The sequence below is a fragment of the Erigeron canadensis genome, chromosome 4 (genome assembly GCF_010389155.1).
Source record: "Erigeron canadensis isolate Cc75 chromosome 4, C_canadensis_v1, whole genome shotgun sequence".
NCBI lineage: Eukaryota > Viridiplantae > Streptophyta > Magnoliopsida > Asterales > Asteraceae > Erigeron > Erigeron canadensis.
In genome coordinates, this window is record NC_057764.1 from 14,884,118 (window position 1) to 14,899,308 (window position 15,191).

The 15,191-nt window shown below is 35.3% G+C and overlaps 1 long non-coding RNA gene across 2 annotated transcripts in view; it reads left to right on the plus strand.

The window, feature by feature from the left end:
• Positions 1–405: 405 nt before the first annotated feature.
• The window catches only part of LOC122598546, an 82,147-nt gene continuing 67,361 nt past the window's right edge, over positions 406–15,191 (plus strand). Inside the window, exons 1-2 of one of the 2 annotated variants that reach the window (XR_006323644.1) lie at positions 406–584; positions 7,522–7,805. This is a non-coding gene — a long non-coding RNA (uncharacterized LOC122598546). Of the gene's footprint in view, positions 585–7,521; positions 7,806–15,191 lie in introns of those variants that run through there. The other variant, XR_006323645.1, reaches the window with a different exon arrangement.

Sequence of the window (15,191 nt, forward strand, 5' to 3'; positions counted from 1 at the left end):
ATATATATAAAACACCAAAACTGATCTAAACGAAACCGAACAAAAACTATATTTAATGGTTTTAGTTTTCTAAAAACCGAATGGGTTGGTTCGTGCTTCGGTTTTAGGTAAAACTGACTTAAACCGACTCATACTCATCCCTATAGAGTATGACCCTAATCTAAAAGCTATGTATTGACAATATTTTATTTTTATAAACACATATAGGCTATTTGGTTCATTTATATAAGGAATTAATTATGGGATACTTAATGTACTTTTCAGTTTGTACATGGTTGTCCATTTTTCTTTTTTTAATGAAATATATTACCCACAAACTTTAAAATTAATATATGATTGACCATTATCATCAAATCTCAAATCTTGTTCTCTCTCATCTACAAATCTTACATTCTGCTTCTTACTCTAAGAAAAAAATCCACATCTTCAAAATAAATATTCATCCATTCAATATTAATAATAATTCCGAGTATTTTAAGCACCACTTGAATCTTTTATCAACTTTGTTCTCGATTCACACTCTCTGTTTCCCTCTTTCTCTCACATTTTATGCTTCTCGATTCACCGAAATGATTCCAAATCAGGTTTTTTCGATTATTTCTTCTGCAGTTATATATATATATATTTACACCTATATGTACATGTATCTCTATCTCTATCGATATCTGTATTTATATTTATATCTATATCCATATCTATATTTGAATTCTATAAAATATAATCATGATGCCGATTCCAATTCGATGTGTTAATAATCAGAATATTATATGATCAAACTGCACATATCTTGAACCTAATTTCGTAACGGGTTTGATTTCTAGGGTTTTGTTATTCAAACCTTAATAATATGTGGATTGAAGTCCCGTATTTCATGGATTATTTTCTATTGGATTTGGTTTGCTTTCAGGGCTTATGTGAGTTCTTGTCCATCGTGTTTATTTGAAATTTGAATTCTGGAATTTGTGTTCGTGCTTGGGTTTGTTCATATGTAGATGAGAGAGAAGCGTGTTCGTAACGTGTTTTTTTTTTTTTTTTGAACATCTGCATTTTTCTGGTTTTTCCTTAGAGAGAATCAAATCTGTAAATATGTAGATGTGGGAGAAGCGGATTTGACCATGTACAAACTGAAAAGTATGTTAGGTATTCCGTGATTAATCCCTTTATACAAATTATTGTGAACATATATGACCCAATAAAGTGACATAAAATATCAAGTCTTAATCAAGGAGACAAACCCTCAAACACCTTGAAAATGATGCGCGAGTGAAATACATCATTATAATTCCTTTTCTATAATGATGCGCGAGTGAGTTAATACTCGATCTTGGATTTGAAGCGATGACTTAAGCCTCTTTCTTGGCTTAGGGCCATACGCCGATACCCCCTAACCTACATTGTTCTTCTACACGACCTTAAGGTGCCACGGATTAACCCAACCGCCATTTCATTTAACAAAACTCCCTATTTTTATTGAATGATCAAGCGAAGATTTACAAAATCACTGTGAAAACATAAATGTCTATGAAATCTATATATCATTTAGTTGAACAGAAAAATTAAACTTTACTTTATTCCTTACAAAATATTAGTAAAAGTTGAGTATTTTGGAACGAGCCTATTAGCGGTGAGAAGGCCGGATGATGTTAACGTGATAAGAAAACTGTTAATGAAAAAGGTAAAATGTTAAAAATGGTCTGATATGTATATATATAAATATAAATGTAAAAACCTAATTGTGAGTGTATAGATGCATACGTTTGATGCATGCTATCTGACTCTCAACAAGAATAAAAGTATATTGTCTATACTTATTGCGGATGAAAATCTCTAAAGTTAAAACCAAACTTTATTACTAAAGTTAGCATCTTGACCATTGGATTAAAATCAAAAAACAATATTCAAAAATCATATTTGAATCATGACCTTTGATTTTAATCCAAAGGTTAAGATGTATTTAACTTTATCTTTAAAGTTGAAAAGAACTTTAAATTATCTCCATCCACTTATTGCACTCACAGTGAAATGCGAGGACCTACTTGTTAACACTCAAGTCATTTTGTACGAAAATGACATCAATACCTAGACTAACTAATTATACTATGGAATAGAAATTAAAGTAAAAAGTTAAATATATTACAAGAATTTTTCTTTTCATAACTATTCTTTTATTTCAAATCAAATGATTAAAAATCACTTTAGAATATTTTTTTTCCAGTTTAACATGTATGTGAGTTAATATAATCATGTATTTAGCCTCCCCTATCCCCACCTCACCCCACGTGTATATATATATATATTGAATATAACAAATAATCATAATTTCAGCATATTATTTGTACTAAACTATTTTATTAAAATAAAATTTAGCCGGGTAACTTTTAACAATGTTAGAATAAGTAAAAAATTCAAATAAAAAGATAAGTGTTCTTTTCTCTCTAATAGAGTTACTACTTTCTATATTGATATATGAATTATGCACAACATGGATTTATAATTAAGTAATTAAAAGTTATATGCGTAAAATAGTACTAAACATTGTATGTAATTTTAAATCTGGAAATGATGTGTAGTAAATATCCGAAATCAAAAACAAAACTTTACACTTTTACCATTTTGATAAATGTTACACTTGATTTTTGGATATATATGTATATGTATTGAATATAACAAAAATAATCATAAATTTAACCATATTATTTGTATTGAACTGTTTTTATTAAAATAAAGTTTAGCCGAGTAACTTTAACCAAAAATATATACAACATCATTGAAAACGTTATATTGTTAGAATAAGTAAAAAATTCAATAAAACAATAAATTTTCATTTCTCTCTTATAGAATTACTACTTTGTATATTGATATATGAATTATGAACAACATGGGGTTTACAATAAATTAAAAGTTATTCGCGTAAAATAGTACTAAATGTAGATCAATATCCGGTCGTTGATCGAGTTATAAATAATAAATACCTATAATACCTTATAAAAGAAAAACTCACCCCCAAAAATCTCAAATAAGGAATTTAACTACCTAAAATATTGTCGCCGCATTACGCAAGGATGTGAATCGTATGTACTTAAAAGTACATGATACATGTTCAACTTTATATATAATGACACATTGAATTAACAATTTGCACATATCCAACTTTTATAAGCAAGGTGTAACATAAAATGCCACAAACTCAAACATAAGATAGTTGAAAAACATTGAGCTCTAGATTTCTAAAGGGATAATGGCACCGGAGTGTAACCATGTTAGAAATATAATTTCTAGTGGATGATTTGTATGTTTATAATGTTTTGTATTCATTTGTAATTCTCTTAAGTGTGGAAGGGGGTCTAGTGTAGATTGTATAGTTAGTATATAAAGCCCCCTCCATAGCTTTGAATTGTAACTTTGATCACATTTCAAGTTATCCAATCTTTCCACTCTCACACATTTCTCTCTCGGCACATACACACACTAACACACACATAACCTCCATTAACACACACTAAAACACATAGTAAAGCTCAATTACAGTGGGTTTGAATTCTGGTTGATTTTAGAGTTTAATTTGTTTAAGGATTTATTCGCAGTTAGATTCTGATCATTTTGGTACAAATTTGAAGTTCTAATTCCCAGTATTGAAGAAGAAAATGGAGATTTACAGTTAGCTCGGCATTTGAAGGGTTGCTAGACGAAGAAGATGACTGAAACTCGACTATTTTGTCGTTTTGTCAAACCTGGTGTTTGGAGAGGTTGTTGATCTTGATTTGTTCTCTTTGCAGAGCTTCTTGCTTTATTTGCATACAACAAAGAGTGGAGATATTGCTTTATTTGCAGAGTTATTAACTCGACAAATAATAAAGTTAATTCCTCTTGGATTTCTTGGTTAAGTGTTGGAAGAATTGTTCTGTTTGCAGAGATCTTATCTCGGCAAACACTTGAAGTTGAGAAACTTGGTTAAGTGTTGGTGATTTGTTGGAAATTGTACTAGTTGCCGAAGTATAATCTCAGTACTCGGTTAAAGTTGACCTCGATCAAAACACTTTGCTTATATACCGAGATATTTGCTCGGCATCATTCACAACTTAATTTTTGTCAAAGACAATTTCTTCTAGTTGCCGAAATCTAAGCTCGGCATTCTTAAGAAATCCAATTTAAAAAAAAAAAAACTTAATTTTCTTTGTTTTATTCAAAAATCTTTAAGTATGGCTGCAAGAGAAGCTTTGGCTCTTGGTTTGGATGGAAGACCTCCATTATTGTTTAGAGGATCTTATCCTCTATGGAAGAAAAGATTCTTGAATTGGATTGATCGCCAAAAGAATGCCAAGAACATCAGAAAGTCATTGAAAGAAGGTCCTGAAATTCCAAAGAACCCTTGAACAATGAACCACTTCCAGAAGAAAGGTGGAATGCTGAGCAAAAAAATCATGTTGAAGCTGATCAAATGTCTATTGCTTATCTCTATTAAGCGCTCCCTGATGATATTTATTGCAATGTAGACTCATATGAGACTGGGAAGGAGATTTGGGATGAGGTTGAGAAACAAATGGAAGGTTCTGATGTTTCTAACACAATAAGGCTGTCAACTGTTCTGAACATGTATGAAATCTTCAAACAACAAAAAGGAGAACCTCTTAATGATATCTACATCAGATTTTGCAATATCATCAATGAACTGAGGAAAAATGATGTAAAAAGAACAAACATGGAGCTGAATATCAAGTTCATCAAGAATCTTGAAGAAGAGTGGCAAGTGTATGGAACTCAGCTGAACCAACAAGCAGACTTTGGAAACTTGACAATTCATACTTTATTTGAGAAACTCACATTGAACAATGATCAAGTTCTAAAGACACAAAGGATGAAAGAGGAAGTTGTTCATTCTGATCCACTGGCACTTGTTGCTGAGAAGAAGTCTTCAAAAAGTTCAAGGAAATGCAGAATTGAACTTGAAACTGATTCAGAGGTGAGTGATGTAAGTGATTAAGAACTAGATGAAAATGATCTTGAGATGTACAAAGAGAAGCTGGCTTACTTCACCAAAGCTTTCAAGAAGAACTTCTTCAAAAAGAAACCCTCCAACAATCAACTTCAATCTTCCCCAGTTTCATCATATGCCAAACATTCAAGTGCTCCTAAATTTGAGACTTTCAAAGAACCTGTTGCAGAAAAGAAGTTTGACAATGAAAAAAGGTTTGAGAGGAAAGTCTTTGAGAAAAAGAATGGCGAGAGAAAATGCTACAATTGTGGAATTCCTGGTCATATTGCCACAGAGTGTACCAAACCCAGAAAGAAGAATTCTAAGTGCTACAAGTACAAACTCATGTTGGCAAAGCAAGAGGAGAATGGAAACGCCCTTTTGGCTGAAGATGACAAGTGGCTTCACCTCGCTGATGATGAGACTGATGAATTGGCAGCGAATGTGTGCTTCATGACAAAGATCAAAAAGTCAAAGGAACTAAATGATGAAGCTGCAGATTCGACTGAAGAAGATGATGAGGTAATCTCAATTCCCAAGAAACTGTTAGGTTTTTATATGAATAAAATTGAAGCAGTTATTTTAGAAGGGAAAAAGAAAAACAAAGAGATTTCAAAAATAAATAATGATTTGAAAGAAAAAGACCAAATTTTGCTCAATTTTCAAGACAAGTTTGATCTTCTTCAAAAAGAATTTGACAATTTGAAATCTGAAAAAGCTGCAGTCACTTTTACTCCAGATTCAAAGCTTCATCTTGAGAAGCAAGAACTTGAAACCAAAGGACATAGCATCCTTAAATGTCAAACTAAATGAATCTACCCATGAGTTGAAAGAACTTGAAGATCAAATTTCTAACCTAAAATATGATTGTTGTATAAAAGATTCTCTTTACGAACAACTTAAAAAGACAAATGAAGAACTCAAAACTGAAATCGATTTTTATCAAGAAAAGTTGTACAAGATAAATCGAACTTATCAACAATTCTATTTGAATAGCCCAAGAAATTCAAAAACTCAATTCAACTCCGGGTTAGGGTATGTCAATCCAGAACATTTGCTCAAAGCACAAGAAGAGGTTCCTTCACTATACAAAGAATCCCATATGAAAAGTAGGATGACCAACCAATTTGTGAGACCAAGTCATGGTGATATTGAGGAAGAAGATTTTCTAAAGAAGGGTGCAAATGTTTACTTCAATTATGAATTAATTGATGACTCATTTGATTTTTTAAATCACCCGGTGTGTCAAAGCAGTAAGAATAATCATGAGGTAGAGGTCCCTGAAATACTTGAGTGTTTTAAGGAAAAACCTCTAGATGTTTCCACTTCATTCCCAAATCCTGAAATTGTCAGACCTTATATACCTCAAAGTGTTTTGGAAAAAGGAAATTGAAGATTTGAAGAAGTCTCTTGATGAAAAACATGCACTCATAGAAAATCTAAAGACTCAAAATCACTGTGACAACAAAAGAAACCAATCAAAGACAAATACTTCAATCTGTGACCAACCAGGATGTTCTGTTTATGAAATCATGAATGAACCTGAGCAAAACAATTCTGAAAACATGAAAACTTCAAATCAGTCTACTTGGTCAATCTGTGAAATTTTGAATGCATCTGTTCAAACTGATCTTGAAGTTGTAAATGTTTTCTGTGCAAACTGACTGTGATCAAAATGAATGTGATGCAGTTTCTGTTGATCCAAATGATATCTATTTTGATACATCAATTCCTAAGTTTTATGAGGACACTCAAACTTATTTGAATGAATTTAATGATGTGGTCAAAAAGTTTGAAAACGAAAATGATCGACGAATAAAAGTGGTTGAGGAACTCAACAAAGTCAAAGTGGAACTAACAACTTCAATCATTTTTGGACAAAGAAAAAGCATCACAATCATTTAAACAAAGTTCAAATCCAACAGAGTTGACTGAAACAAGTGTGAAATTGGAAACAGAATCTCAGCAATTCAATAATTTTATGGATGGAAATCATAAATTTAATCCTGCTTTTGAAAAACTTTAAGAAAAAGGAAAACAAACCTACCTTTGCTGAGATAAGGGATCCAAAACCATACTCGTCACCTACCCAACAAGCTAAGAAGACTAGACCATCAAAGTCTCAAAAGTTTCTAAAGTTGTCAAGACCCCTGATAACTCAAGAACAAAAAAAGTCACAAAAGTTTTTCGAGTTGTCAAGAACACTGATGACTTGAAACCAACAAATGTAAAAAATGAAAACATGTCATCAAGAGATGAGATGAATGACAAGTATTCGAAGACTGTGAAGAATGAATTATTAGGTAATAAACAACCAAAAGTTAGTAAAACTTCTAGTACTCATAGGAAGCCTCAAACAACCTTTAAGTCCACTTTGAAGGTAGTCAGAGATAAAACCACTAGGATTACTAAATACAAAGATCAGTATGGTTGGTTGTCACCTAATAATATTCAGAAAAGTCATGTGAGTAGTGAAACCATCAAGAAGAATCCTGGCAAGAACTCTAAGAAAAACTTGATTTCTAATTCAAAGAATGTTCATGTTTCAGGTGACTTGTGCGTAACTAGTAGCAGTAAATGGATTCCAAAAGATAGATTTTTACATGCTTCTAGAAAAATCAAGCTTGATGGCATTTCTACTTAAATCAAACAAGTGTGGATAGTTCGTAGATCAAATACAGTAGACAGGGATAATACATCTAGAAGTACTCCCGCTTGTATCAAAACATGTGCTTAATCTTTGTGTTTCTGTAATTTGTATGTCCATTTTGAACAATTATGTGTGTTTACTTGTTAAACTTGAATAAATCTTGTTTGTGTGACATTGTTTGTATATATGTGTATTTGCATATTGTATCCCTCTCTCACCCCAAAAGGACCCAGTATATGTGGGGACCTTACCATCATAACTTGTTTTTGCAGGAATATCTGATATGCGTATGGTATGTTGACTCGGGATGTTCTCATCACATGACTGAAAACAAGTCTATACTTTCTAATTTTGTTGAGAAGTTCATGGGAACTGTCAGATTTGGAAATGATTATGTTGCCCCTATTCTTGGTTATGGAGACATTGTCAAGAATGGAATTACCATAAAGAGAGTTTCCTATGTTGAAAGATTAGGTCACAATCTTTTTAGTGTTGGACAATTATGTGACAATGATCTTCGAGTGCTTTTCAAGAGATATGAATGCAAAGTTCAAACAGCAGACGGGGTAGATATTCTTACTGGAACAAGGGACAATAATTTGTTCACCATTAATCTAAATAATGTTCCAACTTTAGACTCTGACATTTGCCTTCTTTCGAAAGCCTCTGCACAAAACTCATGGCTACACTTGGGTTTTCTTTCTTCATGCCAAAAGTGATGCTCCAAAAGAAATCATTGATTTCATCAAACAAACCCAAGTCAATCTTCAATCATTTGTTCGAATTGTTCATTCCAACAATGGCACAGAATTCAAGAATGCAACAATTGATTCTTTCTTTAAATCACAAGGCATTACTCATCAATTTTCTGCCACAAGAACACCTCAACAAAATGGAGTAGTTGAACGTCGAAATCATACTCTTGTTGAAGCAGCCAGAACAATGCTTGCCTATTCAAAGCTACCTCCAAATCTTTGGGCTGAAGCTGTAGCTACTGCTTGTTTTACACAGAATAGGTCCATTATCAACAAGAGATTTGATAAAACTCCATATGAGGTGATCAACAAGACGAAACCAAATGTGAACTTCTTCCACATTTTTGGATGTGTTTGTTATGTTCTCAATGATCGAGACAATTTGAGTAAATTTGAACCAAAAAGTGATGAGGCATATTTTATTGGGTATTCCAGAGAATCGATTGCGTATCGTATCTAAAATTGTCGGACGAAGAAGATAGTTGAGAGTATGAATGTTCGATTTGATGAACTAACTGGAATGGTTCTTGAACAAAACAGTTCAAGACCCGAACTTAACCGACCACAAGCTTCCGCAACAATAACCGCTTCCAATGTCAAATCTCATTTTAGTACTCCAACAACAGAGGATTTGGATATTTTATTTGAAGAATTCTACCATGATCTCCCAAGAATGTCTGAACCTGGTCTAGAAACAAATGCAGTTTCCAGTACAATGAATACTTCTTCAGCACCAAATGGAGACGATGAGTCATCACCATCACTCAATTCAGATATATCTTCACCATTATCTGAATCTCATCTTCATACCTCCACTTCTGAGTCTCAAGGACCACATACTCATATTTCCCAAGTGACAAGTCCTGCAACTAACCCAGAAGTTTATGCCACTGAAGATTTTGTTGAACCACTGGCAACTTCATTTGAGCAAATAACTGCACAACATACTCCGATGTTCATCGACACTGAAGAATTAAATGATCCACATGAACCTCTTCCTCATTCAACCAAATGGACTAGATCTCATCCGATTACTCAAATCATTGGCAATCCAGACTCCGGAATATAGACAAGATCTGCATATGTGAATGAATGCATGTTCGTGAATTTCCTGAGTGTAGTTGAGCCAAAAACAGTGAATGAAGCACTCAGAAGTCCAGATTGGGTGAAGGCTATGCAGGAAGAACTCAATCAATTTGAGAGGCTTCAAGTGTGGAGATTGGTTTCGAATCCTTACAAGAACAAAGAACCAATCAAAACAAAGTGGATCTTCAAGAACAAAAAGGATGAAAACGGAGTTGTTGTCCGCAACAAAGCACGTTTGGTTGCAAAGGGATATTGTCAACAAGATGGAATCGACTATGATGAGACGTTTGCACCTGTTGCACGAATTGAAGCAATACGCATGTTTCTTGCCTATGCTGCCTACAAGAACTTCACTGTATATCAGATGGATGTCAAAACTGCATTTTTGAACGGAGTTCTCAAAGAAGAAGTCTATGTTGAACAACCAGAAGGGTTTGTGAACTCTGAACATCCAGATTATGTCTACAAGTTAGATAAGGCCTTATATGGTTTGAAACAAGCTCCTCGTGCATGGTATAACGATCTCACTGCTTTTCTCTTGATATCTGGATTTAATAAAGGTTCAATAGATACTACCTTGTTCATTAAAAGACAAGGTAGTGACATTATTTTAATCCAGATATATGTTGTGTGAGTCCACCTTCACAAGATGTATAAAGAGAACAAGATATAAAATAGGTTAGTAATAAACACAAGTATATTAAGTAACCCAACTGGCAAGTGGTTCGAATCTAGATAATGACTAGTTAAGTACCACGATCCAGATATGGATATGAACAATAAAGAATAAGTGCTTGAAACTATATAAATACTAAGTATATTCAAGTATTATGGCAATGAGTCGAGATGTATTTTTCAATGTATTTTATTTATTTCTATAAACAAAATAGAAGAGTTGTTGCGGAACAAAGATAATCACACTTGTGAAAATAGCTAAACAACCCCAGAAATACAAATGATCTATGCGACAAGGAATTACTCATAAGAATACTTAGAGTAATATCACACGTTGCAATTGCCAAAGTTCCAAGCTATTTTGCAAGTGTGAGAAGTCTTATATTTATAGGCAAACATGTCTTGATGACATGGCAATATGCCGTACCAATATGGTTGGATGCATTTATGGATTTGTGGGACAAATCCATAACATGCTTGTTTAAGGTAAAGTATGTAAGTTTCTTTGATGTGACTTGACATACTTTATTCCCAACCTTTTGCTAAAACTTTCCCAATCCCAGGTATAGAGTAATTAACCGGGTAAAGGTAGTTAAAGCTGCAAAAAGACTTTCCTCGTAATCAGTGAAAAAGTGTTGTAAGTACTTTTTCACTGAGCCTCTTCAGATTCAACTTCAGGTAAGATCTTCTCTGAGCTCTGCTTCTGAGATGATCTTCTTCTTCAGTCTTCAGTCTTTGACTTCAGTCTGAACGTCTTCAGTGTAGGTAGATTCTGAATCTGAAGTGAAGCTTCAGTGAGCTTTATCTGAATGACTTTAGAATCCTGAGCAAGCTTTCTTCACTGAACCTCAACTATTTTGAACAAATCATACTTAGTCGATTTTTGACCTAACAAATTCCCCCTATTTGTTCAAAAATAGTTCATGTATTTTAGACTTCTATCTATACAAGTTTGTAAGTCTAAAAATACAAGTTTTTGTTTAAGTTGTAAAAATATTTCTAAGGACATCTCATAGATCATGATGCCTTAAGAAAATTTTCTTGTTTGTTTTCTAACTTAAACTATTTCCTAATAATATGATGTAACTTGTAACTATATAAAAGATACTGAGATGATTGTTCAGTTACAAGTACAGAAATAAAATGGAAAATATTTACAAGTAAAAATATTTACAAAGAGATACAACTACTTCTTCGCAGGCCTTGAGCCAGAAGGTGCTTCAGTAGCCTTTCTCTTTGGAGAGCTGATCTTCCCAAATAATCTTTCCTCCATCTCAACTTTGGCCTTCATTTTCTGTTGGATCTTCAGCATCCAGGCGCCAGTTAGATGAGACTTTGGTTTTCCTTTCAGAACATTGATCATCTCCTTGTGCTCAGAATACCCAAACTTATGCACCGAAACCTTCTCATAATCTTCTTCTGCTCTACCTTCTCTTTTCACAATCAGATTGAACAGTTTTAGACCATCTTCCTTCAGAATTTGCACATCAAGGATCTTTGCAGGATGACACCTGTGTTTCATATAATAATCATACTGATCCTTTTCATGTTTATCCTTCACCTGAGCAACTTCTTTAGAGATAGGTATGAATGTAGAGAGGTTAGCGTCTAAAGCATGCTTTCTTGTTGTCCTTGGGCCAGTTAGTTTGGGCTTCTGAGGTGGCCTACAGATTTCCTTCTCAACCTTCAGAACACTGGTTATAATTTCTTTCTTTTTGATCTCCATCTCCTTCTTCCTATTCTTTACCAGATCTTCAATAGACAGTTTGAAAGTGAGATGGTCCAGCTTTTGTTCTAAGGGAGAATACTTCATCCCATATTCATATTCGGCCATTTCTACCAAGGCCTTCTGCACTCTTGCATCATGCTTGATCTTCTGATATCTTTCCTTAGTGAGGCCAAGAGCTGCAGCATCTACCAAATCAATGGTACCCATTGCCAAGTGTTGGGCCCTTTCTCTTTCTTTAGTTTCTCTCCACATAATGAACTGGTTGGAGACTTGTCTTTGAAGGGCTTCCAACTTTTTCTAATCAGCATCTAAATCTGGCAATGGATAACCATGCTCATCAACATTTTCCCCAACAACAAAACCAGAGTCCTTGGTCCCCTTTTTCTTTGGTTCCTCAACCATCTTAGCTTTGCCTTTGTCTTTCTTAGCTTGTTCAAATGGTTGGGGTTCAGATTGTTTCTTCAGTTGTTCCCCCTTAGATTCAGATTGCCTCTTGGTCGCTTCAATTAATTCTTGAGAGCTGGCTAGCAAACCAATTGGCACATCACTTCCCCCTTTGGGAATCTCCGCAGGCATCTTAGCATATAAATCAATGGCCTTTTGCATGCCCTGCAGAGGTTCCCAATTCTGCTGGGTAATACTATCAGAAATACCTTTAGACATGGTGGCAAACTAAGCTCTTAATCTGAATGTAGAGTTCAGGTTCAGCTTCTCATGCTCCAGGACTTCCTTCAGCAATCCCTTTTCTTTATCAGATAAAGCACCAAAGGGAGGAGGAGTAACAACTTCAGGGGCTTTCTTGAGCAGGGCCAGGATTTCATCCAGTTGCTTCGACTGGTTCTGAACTTGTTGATCAAGAGTTGACACAGAATTCTTCATTTCATTAACAGCTTTGTCAACCTTATCATTTGTTGCTTTGGAGACTTCAGAAACCATCGACCTGACCCTCTCTTCAACCTTTTCTGCTACGGACACTGAAATCTGAGAAATAAGATCTTCAGAGAATATGGACTTCAGTGTCTCAGAAACCTTTCCACCAACAGAGGCACCAAGGGACTTCATCAACACTTGGATTCTTGACCAACTCACCAACTTTTTTTTCAACCGCCAAGAAAGAGTTTTGTATCATAAGTATCCAGGATTGCAGATTCGCAACAACTGAACTCTGCACATCCCTCTTGGTCAACTTGAAAGCTTCACCAATAGCCCTACTCAAACCATTACACGCAGAAACTAATTCATGTAACTTCCCAACCACCAAGCTCTTATTAACTGCAACTCTTGTAAATTCAACACCCATAGCAATCTAGGCTCCTTTCAAATCGGCTAGAGACTTGGTGTTGGCAGCCAGAGATTTAGATAAGCCCTCAACCTGAATGAGTAGGTTCTGGACTTCAGTTTGTGACTTCTCTAGCTGAGCTTCCATGCTCAGAGGTGCAGCAGACGAAGTGGAAGCTAAAGCAACAAAGGGAGTTGTTTTGATGTCTGCCAGAGTTCTATCTAAAGTCCTTTCTGAGGGACCTTCAGACTCGGTCTTAGAATCCAAATCGTTTTCTTGATCTTCTAGCAGATCATACGTCCTCCTTGGTGGAACAACATGAATTTGAGGGTGAAGGAATTGAAGAGGTGGTTGAAAAACGGCAGAGGTAACATAAGCTGGTGTTGTGTCTTGTGGAAACAAAGGATGTTGATGTGAAATTGGTGGTGGTTGATAAGGTGGATCAAGATCGATAACATGTTATTGTTGTTGTTGTTGACGACGACATATAGGTTCTTCAACAGGGTTGAGGGTTGGCTCAGAATCCGGATGATTCTCCCTCAATAAGTCCTCATCGAACTCAAAATCTTCGAGGTTTCCCTCAGGAAGCTCATCGTCATCCCAGATATTTACAATCTGGTCAGATATGCTCTGGTCTTGATTCCCAGAATCCAAGCCAGCACCCAATTCAGCAGCTGCTTTAGTAGGTGCATCGTTACTGGTCAAAAGTGGAACAACTTCAGTCGATACCATTTGTGCCTCAGTAACCCTTGTGCTGGATCCAAGGGTCTCTTCATTGGCCGCAGAATTTGAAACCTCCATCTCTCTGGGTATCACCTGAGAAATATCAAAAGTTTGTGCATGCAAAGAGTGTAAGATTTGTGAAGTTATAGGGAGTGCATGTGCAGACTCAACTTCTAATGTGTGTTGGGCTGACACACCAATATCTTCACCATCTCCTCCTAAAGAAGTTTTGGAGATGGTTGCTTGTAAGTTTCCCATTTGAGCTTTTTTGAAACCTGTTTTGAGGTCTCAGAAGGCTGAGTTTGGGTACTAGTATCCTTGGGTTGTAAGGATGGCCTAAAAGGACGCAGTTTTAATAAACCCTTTGGAGATCCTGAGGAATCTTTTGGGAGATCCCCAGGTTGGTCAGTGGAAGATGAAGATGGCAGGGTAGAACTTGTTTTGGGTTTAAACAAGTGTAACATTTTGCCACTAGATCGACTGGTGGGTCTCACATTCTTTTGTGACCCGCCCAGTGATCTTTCTGAGCCAGCCGGTCGTGATGCGTCAGTTTTAACATTGTTACCAAGTACCTGAAGCATTGCAGGGGAAAGTTCAAGTTCGTCCTCAGACTCAGTCAGCTTGGAGAGATCTTTGCAAAAGTCCGTCTGAGAGCTCTCTTGAAGGATGTCAGAATATCCTTCTCCCAAAATAGCAAGAAAACATAAACTCAAAAATCTTGGGAAGGCAATATGAATGCTCCTCTTCCCCTTCAGCTTCGTCAACAGCTGAGCAAAAAACATCTCGGCAAAGTCTACCTTCATCCCATGCCAGAGATAGTAACCCATCTCGACTTGGATCAACGAAATTTGATCCAATCCTCCACTATTCCCTCCAAGACACTCCACAATTTGTGTCCAGAAATATTTCCAGCAACTCTTGAAACCAGGAATAAAGATGTGGCCAGATGTTGTTAGAAATCCAAAAATAGTGATACATCGTAATTTAAGTTATGGACTTACTTGTTGTTAAGTCATGTGTTGATGATTTCTAAGGTTGAGAGGCTAATTGTGATAATTAGCATAGTTGATTTGTTTAGACTATAAATAGCCCTCAATTCCTTAGAAATCATAACATTAGCATAACTCTTGACATAACTTTTGCATAACTCTTGACATAACTTTTGCATAACTCTTAACACTGATCGTATCAATAACACACTCTTGATCCCAATTCTCTCTCAACACACACACAAACACCAAGAACACACACACTAACCAAACACCATTGTTGATGTGAATTCAATTGATAAAATCGTGTTGTTACATTTGGTATCAGCCTTC